This window comes from Chelonia mydas, chromosome 1, assembly GCF_015237465.2.
Source record: "Chelonia mydas isolate rCheMyd1 chromosome 1, rCheMyd1.pri.v2, whole genome shotgun sequence".
NCBI lineage: Eukaryota > Metazoa > Chordata > Testudines > Cheloniidae > Chelonia > Chelonia mydas.
This window is the reverse complement of record NC_057849.1, coordinates 279,757,282-279,772,102: the sequence shown is the minus strand read 5'-3', so window position 1 is coordinate 279,772,102 and position 14,821 is coordinate 279,757,282.

Sequence of the window (14,821 nt, the reverse complement as noted above, 5' to 3'; positions counted from 1 at the left end):
ATACATCCTTTGGCCATTTCAGGCTCAAGCCATTCCTTTCTTTGGGGTTACCAATCACCCTTGATTTAGGGCTTCAGCTCTCTTGGCTCACCAGTTCCCTTTGAGTAGGGAGGGCTCAGTCCCACTCCAGATCTTGGGCGTTACTGAAAATATCTCCCTAAACTCTTTCCTAGCCTATGTTCCTTGGATCAAGCTCCTTCTGCCCTTAATAGACAGTCTCCACACCCCTCCTTAGAACTGTGCTTGAATCCTGGCAGGCTTCCCAGCCCACCATCCAGTTTCAACCACAGAGGAGCATCCCTCCAGGTCCCTCTCCAGGTTCCCTTTGACCAAGCTAAGAGCACTCCTGTATAAACCCCAACAGGTAGTCATATCATTCAGTCACCTGTCTCCCATTGCCAGCTTGGTCTGGTGATCCTTACCATAACTACCAGTCCCAGAATGCCTGTTCTTAAAGAGGCTATTCCTTGGAACAAACTAGCCTTTAAAGGGGACAGATCACCCTATTATACCTTTTGACCCTCTCCCCCCCCCAAAAAACCCCTAATTGATGCTAACTAATGCTTCAAATGCAGCATTGAATTGAACCGATGCTCTGAATGGCTGTGCACCTCTATAGAACCCCCTTGTAGCCCCCTGCATACATTACCCATGCTAGGGGCATTAGTAATCCAAGATGGGGGAAAGAAAGTTTACTCACCGGTAACTGCAACTTTTCAAGTAGTTTCATCGGTAAAGATCTACATCTGTGGGATGCAGACTTTGTCTAGAGCTATGGAATATTATATATAAGCATTTCAAGGTGGCATAGCCCCAGGCTTCCTCAGTACTGGGCACTTTTTAGTATCCCATACCGATTCTGAAAAGTGGCAATGAAGCCTTGATCTGTCCTGACAATCTACTTGAACTCCAGTTAAAGGTCAGTAATTTCTTTCTCTTTCAAGTAATGTGAGTACAGAGTGCCACTTCTGGGGCACTGATAAGCAATCACAACCCTAAGGAGGTGAAGATTAATTAAACAATGAATGCAGTACTGGTTTCCTGAATTAGGTATCCAATCTTGAGGCCAGGTCAAGAGTATTGTTCTGTAAATGTATGGACTCAGTTCTTGGCATCAGCTCCACATATTTCCACAGCAGGAATTATAAAAAAAAATATGCCTTAGATCTAATCAAATACGCTGAGATACCCTGAGGGACTTGGAAATCAGCTAATTAGTGTCTCCAACACAGAGTCAGCACTTGTGTGCCAGACTTCCATAACTCCTAATGTAGACTGATCATTTGACTCACCTTCTCACAGTCAGAAAATTTGAAGATCGGAGATGGAAAGCAGGGAAGGTCTGGACCAGACGGTCATGTCCTGAGAGATGACCTCTGAACAGTCTTGTAAGTCTAGCTAGCCCGGAATCTAGCAAGACTCCACTAACCCTCAGCCCTGCTCAGATGCCATGAATTGGCGCATGAACAATAAGGGGATGGAAAATTTAAGAAACTCTATTTACAAATAGCAGCACTCTCCCTGTGCCTATGTTTCCCCTCCACACCAAGTCCATTCTTGTCCATTTTAGCTGACGCTCTTTGGGGTGTGAACTGTCTTTTATTATGTGTTTGTATAGCATCCAGCATAATAAGGACTTCATCTCATGTAGGTCCTCTAAGCACTACTGCAATGTAAAGCATAATAAATACAACTGTTATCCAAGATGTTCAGGCCACATCATATCATTTTGAGCTACAAAAGGATGTGTTCTATTGGGTGGATCAAATTATCCAAACTGTGGAGGTCCTTTATTAGTTACTAGTACCATGATCTCCTCAAAAAGAGATATTAAGACTAACTCCTGAATTGTCCTATGCCGGACATCTGGGGATGAACACCACCCTACACCATCTGCTATTCTCATTTTATTAGCAAGAGGTGTAGAAGGAGACAGCCAATTTCTGTGCCCTCTGCATGGAGTGTTAATGATTGGCCCTGAAAAGAAACTTAAAGGAACCTTTAGTTTCCCAGGACCAGGTTAACACCCATTTGAATAAACTGAGTTAGACATAATTTGGTCCTTTGAGAAGAGCACAGGGGGACACCATTACATTTTAGTTTTACTAGAGTATGCCACTCACTATCCTAAGGCTACCCACTATCCTAGGGCCATTCTACTGCAAAAAACACAGAGACTGTAAGTTGAAATGGTAGTCAATGAGACCATAAGAGCTAGACCACTTTCTCCGGTCCTCGTGAATCAGGGGGCAAATTTCATGTTCCACCTAATGCAGGAGGTGTGGGATCTCCAGGATAAAGATCAATTTGTACCATATTTATAACCCCCCATAAATCCACAAAAATATGTTGTGAAAATTCATAAAGACAGGTGCAAATAATTAGGACAGGCTCCTTTCTTATCTCTTCTTTGTGATTCAGGAAGTTCTATGGGCCGCCAATAGATTTTTCATCTATTGGCTCTATTGGTTTGCGGATTGGGTACATCTATCCCAACAGGGTAAGGCATCTGCTTTAATGGTCTGGCTTTTGAGGTTGATTGTGCCAATGATCTTCCAGGCACCCTCTGAGGGAATTGAGCAATCTACCAATGTTCAGGTAAGACTTTATACTAATCTTTTGTTCTCTACTATTGATATAATGGCTACTAAACAACCTTCATGCCAGTTTTGCTCTCAACCTCACGGCTAACTATGACTTACAGATGACCTCCAACAGATGAAGCAAAAGGGGAGACGTGGAGTATGGTGGCAGAAATCTCATGCAGAACCTCACTTACTGAGACATGCAGATTTAAGATCATATGCTAAGGTAGTGCAGGAAGCAAAGAAAAATTTCTTTATAGGGTCTTTAAAGTCTCATATTGTGGAATTGTTCTGAGTACATTTAAGCTTGATGAATCTTGGCTGCTTCCATTCAGTTACAGTCAAGCGTTTCTTTCAGATTTCTTTTTCATGTTACTTCGCAAAGTTGCCCAAGTTCTGACTGAGCTGTCTACTGCCATGGAAACAGAGCAGTGTTCTCAAGAAGACAAATACTGAGTCTTTGTTTATGTTTCAGTATTGCTCAATGAGGGGATAGAGATGCTAGGGTGGCTTCCTACAATAACTTGTGACATGGACCCTTGTCCTTCCTGGCTGGTGAAAGATAGTGGGGAAGTACTGGTTCCATTGTTGGTTGGAATTGTCTATTTCCTCATGCGATTGCAGGATTCTGATGATTCTTAAAGAAGCTGTTATGAGGCCACTGTTCATGAAACCAACTCTTGACCGTGACAGTCTGGCTAACTACTGACTGGTATCCCATCTCTAATTATGGAGAAAGGACACCAAGATGGCTATGGCATGGCAAGTTATTTTCTTGAGTCCTCAGATTTCCTTGATTCTGGTCAAATCAGATTATAGGTTTGGGTATAGGATTGAAACTGTACTGGTTGCATGAATTGATCTCCACCTAGCAGTGGATGAAAATATCATCCATGCTAATTCTTTTCGAACTTTCAGAAGCATTTGACAATACTGTCAAATTTTTTGTTGTTGTTGACTTGCTTGTGAACCCTAGCAGTGATGGACAGAGTTACTTCATTTCTTTTTTGAGAGAACCCAGAGGGGTAGTTGTGGGCAATTGTTCTTCTGACCCAAGGATTCTCTTCTGCAAGGTGCCATAGACCCCCTATGCTGTCACCTGTTCAATGTATTTAGGAGGCCACTGGGATGGCTAATGAGGAGTATAGGTTGCAACTAGAACTGGGTGAAATTTTTTCAGTGAATAGTACATTTGCTAAAAAATTCATTTTTCAAGGGCACTGAAGTTATTTGTGATTTTGAGTCAAATCTGGCAAATAGTTTTGGCTGAAAAACAAAAAATGTCAGAAAGGTCAAAACATTTCAAATTGACATTTTCAGAATGTTGGGATTCCACCTGAGACCTCTTCCACCATCCAGAACACCTTGTCCAGTTCTGGTAGAAACTTCATCCAGTTCTCTGGGATCCAAAAAACTCAGTTCTACTCCTGATTTCATCACTCAGGTTCCTTTATTTGGCATACAGCAAAGCTATGCTAAATTGATCAGACTCAAGAGTAGCAGGTGGGAGTAGGCCGGGCATACCACACATCCAAAGTTACATAGAAAAGCTCTTCCTTTATATATATTTACACATTTCATTTCATTTACTACATTGCATCACACATTTTGGGATTGGCTTGGTTACTTTGCAGGAACCAATCCCTGTGCAGCATGTTTCATCCATGCATTGTCCATGCTCAACCCACTCTTTACCCATTCCTAAGTTATCTTGTCTATTGTAAGTAAATGGTTCCCTGAGTGTTCTCACAAGGGTTCCCAACTTTCTAATTTCAGAAAACCAAAGACCCTCGTCTGCCCTTTCCCCAACACCCCGCCCTCACTCATTCCATCCCCTGTTCCTTCATTGCTTGCTCTCTCCCACCCTTGCTGGGCTGGGGCAGGGGGTTGGGGTGCAAGAGGGGGTAAGGGCTCTGGCTGGGGGTGTGGGCTCTGGGGTGAGGCCAGAGATGAGGGGGTTGGGGTGCAAGAGGGGGCTCTGAGCTGGGGCAGGGGTACAGGAGGGGGTTTGGAGTGCAGGCTCCGGGTGGCTCTGGTGGTTTGTAGGGGCTCCAGGAAGTACTGATCTCAGTCAGCCCCTTAAATAGCAGTGCTGCCCTGGCATTTCCTGGGCCTCAGAGGCTGCTCTATCTGCCATGAATCCTGGACACATGGCTTGGCCAGCCAACCGAGGACAAAAGTTTTTCCTGCTCTCTGGAATGTGGGAAGGAATGGCGGGGCGGGGGGGAAGAGAATTCCCGGTGACACCCACCCCCACCGCTGCCCCTGGCTCACTGCACCCCCAGCATAGCCCAAATCACAGCAGCTCTAGGGAGAGCACTGCTGCAGGCCCCCTTCTTCTCTCCCCACCTTTTGCAGTGACACATCCCCCCTCCGGCCCCTCTCCTTCATCCCCTCCAGCCTAGCCCCTGGCTGGAAACTCCATGCCCAGCTGCTGCCTGACTCTGCTCGGACCCGTTCCCAGGGAGAGCAGCCCAACTTTAGCCCTATGCTTCCATGCAGCCCATTCATCCCTGGGAGGAGACTAACCAGCCCACAGCCCCTTATGTGCTGGTCACATGATTCTGAGATGAACCTGATGCAGCAGCCCCCGTGGAACAGGCTACTATGCCCTGGAGCAGGCGATGGCGGCTTGCTCTGGCCCCCTTCCCTGCCACCGGCTGCATGCAGCCCCTGGGAAGCTGGACCAGCTCTTCTCTCTGCTCCCGCCAGCCGGGGAGCAGCAGGATGGGTAGGGAGGGGGCTGTAGGCACTTCCTAAAGGCTACAATGCCCGCTCCGCAGGGAGTCCCTGGCCACCGTGGCGGCTGCTGCCTGGGGTAAACCGTGCTGTCCCCAGCCTGCAGCCACGTGCCTTTCCCAGCCCCTCCGCTGGGATCCACCCCCTGCTTGCCAGGGCTCGCACCGCCCTTGAGCTCCACAGAGAGAGCTGCTACAGACTCCCTCCACTGCCGACCAGACTTTTAATGGCCCAGTCAGCCGTGCCAACCAGAGGCACCAGGGTCCCTTTTCGACCGTGCATTCTAGTCGAAAACTGGATGCCTGGCATCCCTAGTCCTCACTCTTATCTTAGCTGGCTCACACATTCTGTTTTTTATTTTAGCCTACTTAGACCTAGTTACTTACCTGATTTAGTACAAACATTCTGTTTTCAGCCTCATGATCTGTTTACCTTCCTAGCTCTCTAATTCTATCCTCCAAGAAATGATGCCTCCCTCCAGGTGTTAATTATTCATATCAGGCCAGGCCTCAACTACATAAAACAAACAATTTTGATATTTCATTTAGAAAATCTCTATGTCTTGTCTACAACAATGACCAGATTTGCTCAGTTTTTTTCATACCATTATACAGTCACTATTGACTGATATTACTTAGGTAAGGGGAAAGCTGAGATTTCTGCTTTTATTCTCACCTCTGTTTGCTGTATTGTTAACAGCATACCAATCCTCCATCCCTGTTTGTCTGTTTCTTCCACCTGTTGCGTCCTCTCTGATACCCAGATGTTCAGTTTTCTGAAGCAAGGACTATCTCCTGTATTACCAGTTGGTAGAATGCCTAGCACAGGGGTGGGCAAAATACAGCCTGTGGGCTGGATCTGGCTCGTCTAGCATTTCTGTCCGTCCGGCTGGGCTCTTTGGCTACCAACTCATGATCTCCGCTAAATGTCCCGTGGCACAGCGGAGCGCACAGGCAGGCTGCCTGCCTGCCTGCCGTGGCCCCAGGCCGCTCCCAGAAGCTGCTGGCTGCTGCTGGCATGTCTCTGTGTGTCCCTTGCGGGGGGCGGGGGGAGAGGAAGTGTCTCCGCACACTGCCCCCATCCCCAGCACCATTCTCAGAGCTCTCATTGACCAGAAACTGGCCAATGGGAGCTGCGCAGGAGGTGTTTGTGGGCATTGGCAGCGCACAGAGACCCGCTGCCCCACCTCCCCCAAGGGGCACGCAGAGACGTGACAGCAGCAGCCGGCCGCAGCCGCTTCCAGGAGTGGCCTGGGGCCACGGCCTGGTGCCATGGAGCACTGCTGCACCGCTGGCTAGGAGCCGCCTGTGGTAAGCACCTCCCAGGCACAGCCTGCACCTTGCACCCCCTCCAGCACCCCAACCCTCTACCCCAGCTCAGAACCCACTCCTGCACTCAAAATCCCTCCCAGACCCTGCATCCCCTCCTGTACCCCAATCCCTGCCTCTGCCCGGAGCCCCCTCCTGCACCAGACTCCCTCCCGGAGCCCACACCCCTCACCCTCTCCTGCACCCCAACACACTGCACCAGCCCGGAGCTCCCTCCTGCACCCAAATTCCCTCCCAGACCTCACACCTGCTCCATTAATATAGTAGAAATGTGCAGCCCGTGACAACTTACCAAAATTCGTGGAGTGGCCCCCCCGGCAAAAATTATTGCCCACCCCTGGTCTAGCACAACTGGACCCCGATTTTTGACTGAGGTTCCTAGATCCTACAATAAGACATAACAATAAAATTAAAAAAATAATTGGGTTGAGATTAAAAGAAGAAAATTTGTGGAAGACAGAGTGAAAACTGGGATTATATGAAAGTGGAGTTGCAACCTGAACAATCGCTTTCACTACTGCAAAGGCTACCAAAAAATTATTGACCCTCACGCAGAAAAGAGCTTCAGTTTAAAATTTAGCATTACCACAATGAATTGTAATACTACATTAAACTCTGAAAAAATGCAACCATTTATCAAGCTCATTAATGAACAAATTTTAAAATGTACTGATTTAGGCTCTTAACATGGCTTTTCAAAAATTGTTTAGGAGACTCAATACTTCAGGTCTTTCCCTAGCTCCAATATATTCTGAAATACACAGCGAAATGTTTTTTGTCCTTTATGACAATCTTGTCCTAGACGGAAAGCATAACTGTGTCCTGCATTGTCAGCAATGAGTTCAATTTCACAATACGGTGTTAATATAATACAGCTTCATTAAAATGGAAAAAGACTTTATCGTCATCCTTACCAGAGCCTTTATGGTTTTAGATTAATAAGTTATTTCCTACCATGTCAATTTTTTGTTCTACTGCCAAGATTATTCCCAATATTTCCCCCTCATTATATTTATATGCTTCTAGGTGGTGTTAGAAATCCTAGAATCAACTGTCAGTGGCAATGCTGTTATTAGTTGTGGGGGGTTTGTTTGTTTTTTGAACTCATAACTTTTTACTTCCATGTGTCAGCTGTTCATAGGTATGCCTTATGAATGCATGGTCTAGATTACCTATTGCAATCAAATATTCTGTACAATCTAAGAGTGCAAGTCAGTATAAGAAGTTATCAAAAGACTGTAAAGTAAAAAGGAATGCAGAAATGTTCATGTTCATAATTATTAGGAATGAATGAGACGACCTCTTTTAAAATTCCTTTTATTTTGATGAGAGAAATGGAATTAAACCAAAAAGAAATATGAATGAGTTCATGAACCTTACTAGTGTGTAAAGCACCTTGTATGCTGCTCCTTCTAGATGAAAGGTGCTATGTAATTTGGAGTATTATTATAGGATATTAATTCATTGTGGGGAAAAGTATGTGGGGGACGGGAACCATCAGTGATTTAAGTATAACAGAGAGTTGGAAGAAAATCTCCATTTTGTAACAAGTGCTTTCTCGCTGTCTGTTATTGAATAAGAACTCTTGAAGCTCTCCATCCTACAGAGAGCCTCATTAAAATCAAAGCAGGAAAAAAATAGAGCAGCAAGAAATAATAAAAATCCTGCATCTTGAAAGCAGAGTAGGAGAAGTCAGATTTCTCAATGTTTGGTGTTTTTTTTTATTAGAATGACATGATTCTGCAACAGTATGGAATGCCCCATACTTTGAGAACTATAGGTAACTTTTAAGTGGAGGTGGCTTATGTGCCTTTTTACTATATCATGGAGTAATAGGACATAATACATTAAAATTCCATAGAAATATGATTCAGTGAGGAAAGGAGAAAATATCGTTCATATGCCATCAAATGTATCAAAAATAAAATATGATAGAAAATCAATCTGATAAAACCAGTCTGTTGAACAAATATATTATATACTAAATTAACTTCTTCCATAAAAACAGACATGTTCAAATATAACGCCCAATAAAAGAACCTGCCTGTTAATTATATTTTGGTGCAGCATTTTTAAACACTTTCTTTTAATTGGGTCTACTTTACCATAACACAAATTGCATTTAGTATCCAGTACAATACATTAACAATATGGGTTTCTTTGAATTTACTGTCCCATATTTTGCCCTATAAATAAAATATGCCTGATCACGGTTAAAGTGGATTAAAGTAGAGTATTCTTGAGCCTTCTTTTGGGGTTTCCAAAACCAGATTATTATTCATTCATATAGTTCTAAAAGTGTGCTAGGTATTTTACAAACAAGTAGAAACACGAAGCCTATAACCTGAACAAAAAAGGCCAAAGTTTGTACTTTGAAAACTACCCTGTGTTGTGTGGCAGTGCAGAGCCACACCATCCAAGAGAGCGAAACTGTGCCAACTGATGCGCAGGGAGTGTGCATGCTGCACCATTGCTGCTGTGTATTCCCTTCATCGTCGCTGATCAGATCTACTGGCTGTTGAGCGGGAGAAGAATAAAGCTATCTCACACTTCTTCCCTGCCCCATTTGGGGAGATTTTGGCTCCTAGAGGGTATAGCAAGAAGCAACCTGGAACACAAGGTCTTGGGTTGTCCCTGACCCTTGTGAAGTGTGTGCAATGGGGCACTCTTTGCAATCTCCCTCTATCATCACTCAGTGAACCTGTGCACTACTGGGGCCAATCTAGCCCAAAGCACAGAGACAAAGGTCCTGATTCATCTCCCACTGAAGTCAATGAGTCTACTGACTTCAGTGGGACATGGATCAGAGCCAAGCAATGGGAAGCAACAATCAGTAACTGAATGAGCAGTGGTTTTATCAGGCCTCCCACCCACTCATCCCTACAAGTTAGTTTTGTTTGTTCTGTGTTTTTATGATTTTGATAACATTTTCTGAGGGAAGGCCTAGACTTCCTAGTTTTTATGGAAGAAGTTAGCTTTGGAGAAGGAAAGGGAGGAAGCACAGCAGAACGGGCTAAGAGAGGGCACCAGGAATACAGGCAGTATGGAAAAAAGGCACAGAGATGAAAGTGGAAATCCACTAAAGGGGTGGAAAGCCAATTGCCAGCATAGGAAGATCTGTTTCCAGTGGTTTTTATTTTATTTTTAAAATCCAAAACTTCACTCTGTGCTTATTTCCCTAAGGTCACTTTGAAACTATGTAACACTAATAGTCCCCTGTCCCTTAAGTCTATTAAACCCATGAAAAGCACAGTATCATAATATAATTTGGTATAAACTGTCTTGCTTTATCAGCCCTTTCCAACATGCTATTATAAAAAGAGTGAAATTGGAGCATTGGCTTGACATTCAAGTACCTTAAATCCTCTTATCCTGAGAACACTGGATGAAGTCCTGCAATGCTAGGTCAGCACTTTAAGCTTCAAGCTTCCAAATCTTAGTTGCTATTCCATTTGGTCCTGAAAGATTGAGGAGGAAGAGGTGGGATCCAGTAATTTCTAACTAGCCTAAAAAGCAGAAACAATTGCAAAATTCATGAATGCCACCTGCAGTCAATGTCACCACCAGTGCAAACACTGTCATCAAAGGAAATGACTTTATAAGCAAAAAACCATTTTATCAGCTTAATTGCAGGATTTAATTTATGTCAAGAAAAATAATATGATCCCAAAATTAGAGTGAGTTATAGAAAGCATTAAAATTCACTTAATTAACAGAGGTCATAACAAAAGGAAATATTGCTACTGTATATATGTCTCAGCCAATTTTTCTTGCTTCCACTTGTTTTAATTCATATTCTTCTGTAATGGCCTGGGGTTTCCGTAGTCTATGTGTGGTGCCACAGTGAAGTGTCAGTTTCCTAAGAGGAATTGGCCTCTTAGCCAAAATTCTCAAAGGCAGAGGACATGGGGAACAGGCCAAATCCCCTCTCCTCCCAAAAAGGATATCAGAGGTTGAGGGGAATGGAGGGATTGGCTAGTGTTTTTCCCCAAAACAGAGAACAGCAAAAAGGTCAGGGGAGTGAACCCAAGCTTTTTCAGGGAAGAATGGAAATGTCCCGGGTTTATAGTTTTGAACCTAAATTAACTAGTTTCAGTCCAACTCAAAGCCCAACTACAGAGATGAGAAACATCACTGAACAGAACTGGAGGGAAAAAGTTGAGGAGAAAGTCTCTCAAACCCCTGAAAAGTGAAACTGCTGTTAGCTCCTTTCAGTGTATCTGCCAATCCTAACATGTCTCCTGTGCCAAAATGGGGACAGTTGTCGAGATGTTGAGCTGATGAAGTCAGAGAAATACCAGGCTGAGGAAGGCCTTAGGAGTTCTGCCTCCATCAGGCAGCAGGTGCAGAAGCTCCCATCAAAAGTGCTTATCTCCAACTTGCTGAAGTTAGCTGGCAGATACGAATTGCCACCAGAACAAGGTCAACATAGACTTTGTCTCTAAAGCCTTTTCTTCTTCCGTTGGCGGCTGCTCAACTGGGACTTTAGATAGGATGTCTGCGGCTATGAGCGCTTTCCCTGGGATATGTTCAAAATTGAAAGAAAACTGCATCAGACACAGTTGAAATCTTTGAATCATAGGTGGAAGGTCATCCAGTGGCTTTGAACTCAATAATGCCATTAATGGTCTGTCTATGTTAAAATTCAAGCCAAACAGATGGGCCTGTGAATGGCTCATCTGTGCTTAAGTGACTGCTAGAGTTTCCTGTTCCACTTGAGCAGACCTGCTGTTTGGATTCTGTGAGACTTCTTGAGGTGAATTCAATAGGTCTGTGGTTGCCTTCTGTCCAGTCTTGTGTGTGAACTGCTCTTAACCCATAGGAAGATGCGTCTGTTGTTACTGTGGTTGAATAGTTTACCAAATTTTGTGCCAAATATTTGTGTCAAAACAGGTGGAGGTCAGTAGTTCTTTTATTTTATTAAAAGTGTTCTGTTGCAGGCTACCCCAGATGCACCTATTTTGATCACTAAAGGAGATCTCTTAAGGGTTTTGTTACATGAGCTAAATTTGGTTAGAATTTCCCAAAATGAGTTTAGGCTGGTTGTTGGAAACATCTTAAAACTGCGTGTAGTCTCATCATGTTCATTTTTCTCTCTGCCATATACCAAATCTGCTAGCCAAATCTGACACAATCTGAGAGATTCTCTTTTGGAAATGTTCTGATGCCTCAATGTCAATTTAAAATTTACAGTTTCAATTGTTGAGATTCATGCTTGTGTACCAAGGTGTTGTCTGTTCTATTGAGGACATAGTCCCTATGGACTCACTGTCATAGGATAACACTCCCTCTTGGATTGTTTCAACTTCTCTTGGTGACCTGCATGCTGCTGCAAAATATCCCATTTTGTGGCATCTTCTACATCCGGTCTCTTTTTGCATTGTTGCCAGTGGTGGTGGTGTCTTGCCATATTTTCCAGAGCTTTTCTCTCCTATTAAGGTTCTTTGCTCTCCCATTCTCTGTGCACGGGTCTTATGTTGTAAATTTGGCCTCACTGGTCTTTTCATATTTGTGTCTTTTCTGTTTACTGTATCAATATTGTCTGATGCAGTCTTCCCTATGCTGCTAGCATGTAAGTCAGACTGCTGTTCCTTTATGGTTTCTTGCATTCTCACTTCAGCTATAGCTTTTGCTAGTGTGAGATCTGGGTCTAACCGAAACTGTGCTGATAAACTTGTGTCTCAGACAGGAGTGGTGCTGGTATCTTTATTTCTTCTTTTAACATTCTTATTTGCAATGTTTATTAAGACTATGAACTGCAGTAATGAAAGTCTCAGATATTTCCCCCTTGTTCCTGGCACTTCCTATTAAATTTGGCCCTTTCGTATATAATATTGTCTGCTTTTGAAATGGGCATCAAAAGCCTCTTTCAGTTTGGAGTATTCTTTCTTTTCCTCATCAGTGACAGCTAGGGTACAGGATATCAGCATCAGCCATGGCAAATATGAGGACATTTCCCTGCTATTTTTGTGCTTTCTCTGTTTAAGCAGAAGCAATCCAGAATCGCTCGAATTTATGGATCCACCAAGGCCAGCTCCTAAGTGCCAAAATTAAACTTCTTAACATAGCCATTTGTGCTATGGGTTCCATTACTGCAGTGAGACAGGGCTCTGCCACCTTTCTGCTGCAGCTTTCACAGGTCTCCACCTGATTTTCCACTTTCCTCACTTACTCATCACGCTGGGGATCTCTTTTTTCCCCTCCTTCCATCCTTCTTTACAAAGGATACACTCACTTTTGACACCACATAGTGTGAAGACAAACATAAAGAGCCATGCCTTAAGCAGCAACTAGATATAAGGATCTGTGCGGACTGGAACCTGGGTTTGTGGCACATGGGACAGCTGGCATTCTCACATCACCACCAGGAGGCCATGAAGAGCCACATCTAAGGACCACTGTGGCAAATAGGCACCAAAGGGGCCAGAATGATGGGCCCATGCTTACTATTTAACCCTTGAGAGTACTGAAAGAAGTTATCTGGGCAACCACTCAGACGTCTGGCTTGCTGCAGCTCTAGATCTCATCTTGTTTTGCCTTGTTCTCAGATCTTTGGTTTCTGACTCCAGCCTGATAGTTACTTCTGGGCTCTGATCCAGGTCAGACGCTGACCCTGACTCTTACCTACTGATGTAGGCTCTCACAACTATTCTGATCCCTGCTTGCCAATCCCCCCTCGTGGCTGCCCCTTGACTCTGTGATGCCAGCCCAGCAGTAATCACTAGGCTAGAATGCCTATGCCCTGGTCCCTGACACTAGAGAACTCCCTAGCCAGAAAATTCCTATGTTTATTAAGCTCCCTGCTCAACATATCCTGGTCCTCTCAGTGTGGAGGACCAGGAACTCTATAACCACTCCACACATGTAGGCACCTTTTTGCCACACTTTCTTCTGAAGCAGTCACCACCTGAGCAAATGATCTGGAAAATTCAAGGGATAAACAAATCAAACTAGTCCTGAGGAAAACATTCCTGGCCTTTTTGTTCAGGGCAGGTGCCTCATTTGATACAGCAACATCATTTCCTGTGAATTCAGTCTCTCACTCTGAGAATTTGGAAAGCTGGTAGTTATCTCTATCTCTAAAGTTGCAAAATGGGTGATGGGGGTATAAACCTTGTTGAGCCTTTGGACAAAGTTTGTCCTTTCATTAGATTAAGTAACAAGTCCTTGCCACCTCAGAAAGGACAGGAAAAAAAATGTACAAGCCAAGACTTTCCTTTCAAGCCTATAGCCAAAGACAGGGAAAGAGATTCATCCTCTACCATGGATAGGGACTCTGGCCGAGACAGAGGGAAAAAAAAAAAAAAAAAGGCTGACAACAGGACATTCAGATACCACAGTGACAGGCCTGGCATGAGAACTTAAATAGAATTAGAAAATCCAACCAATCCTTCTCCTCCATAAAATCCAACACATAGCTACAAAATCCCATGCCTGCATTCATGTTAACAAGACTGAGGGCAGGCTTTATTTTTTCCTGGAAGAAAGATCGCTGGATACTGAGCTCTTCAAGAAGGGATACACTTGGGAGAGGATTTGGCCTCCTGTTCTCTCCTCTTCTAAAACCCCTCAGCCCCAAGTTTATCACCTCTGCCCAGGAACTTAAAACATGATGCCATGGTAATCAGTCCTGTGCCCCTCCTTTAGACTGGGGGGGCGGGGTGTGTGTGGAAGGTGCACAATTCTTTTAAACATGTATTTTCGCTTGTCCCATTTTCTTGTCCCAAAAGAATAGGCCTGGACCTGAACTACCAAAAGAATTCAGGACACGATCAAGCTTTGACATGGAATCCCTGGCATCAATTCTTACAAGGGCTATTTCATATCTGTGCATCTGACAGATTGATACAGCTATCCCACTGGTGCTTCCTAAGGTTTCATTATCAGAGCTCTCATTTCCGGTTCAGGATGCCACCATTCCATTTAATGACAGAGGTGGAGGAGAGGATATTGTGTGTGTTTGTGTGGTTTTTATTAGATACCACACAAGATTTCAATTACCACTGCAGCCCTTAGACTAGAGGGAAACATACTCATCAATGCACATTCATTCAATTAAGTGGCCAGTGTCGCCACAAGTGAAATAGTCATTTGAGTCAAACAGATTCATTCACTTATCTCTACACCATCCTCCTGGTGGTGAGTGCAAGGAGAGGGACAGGACATATC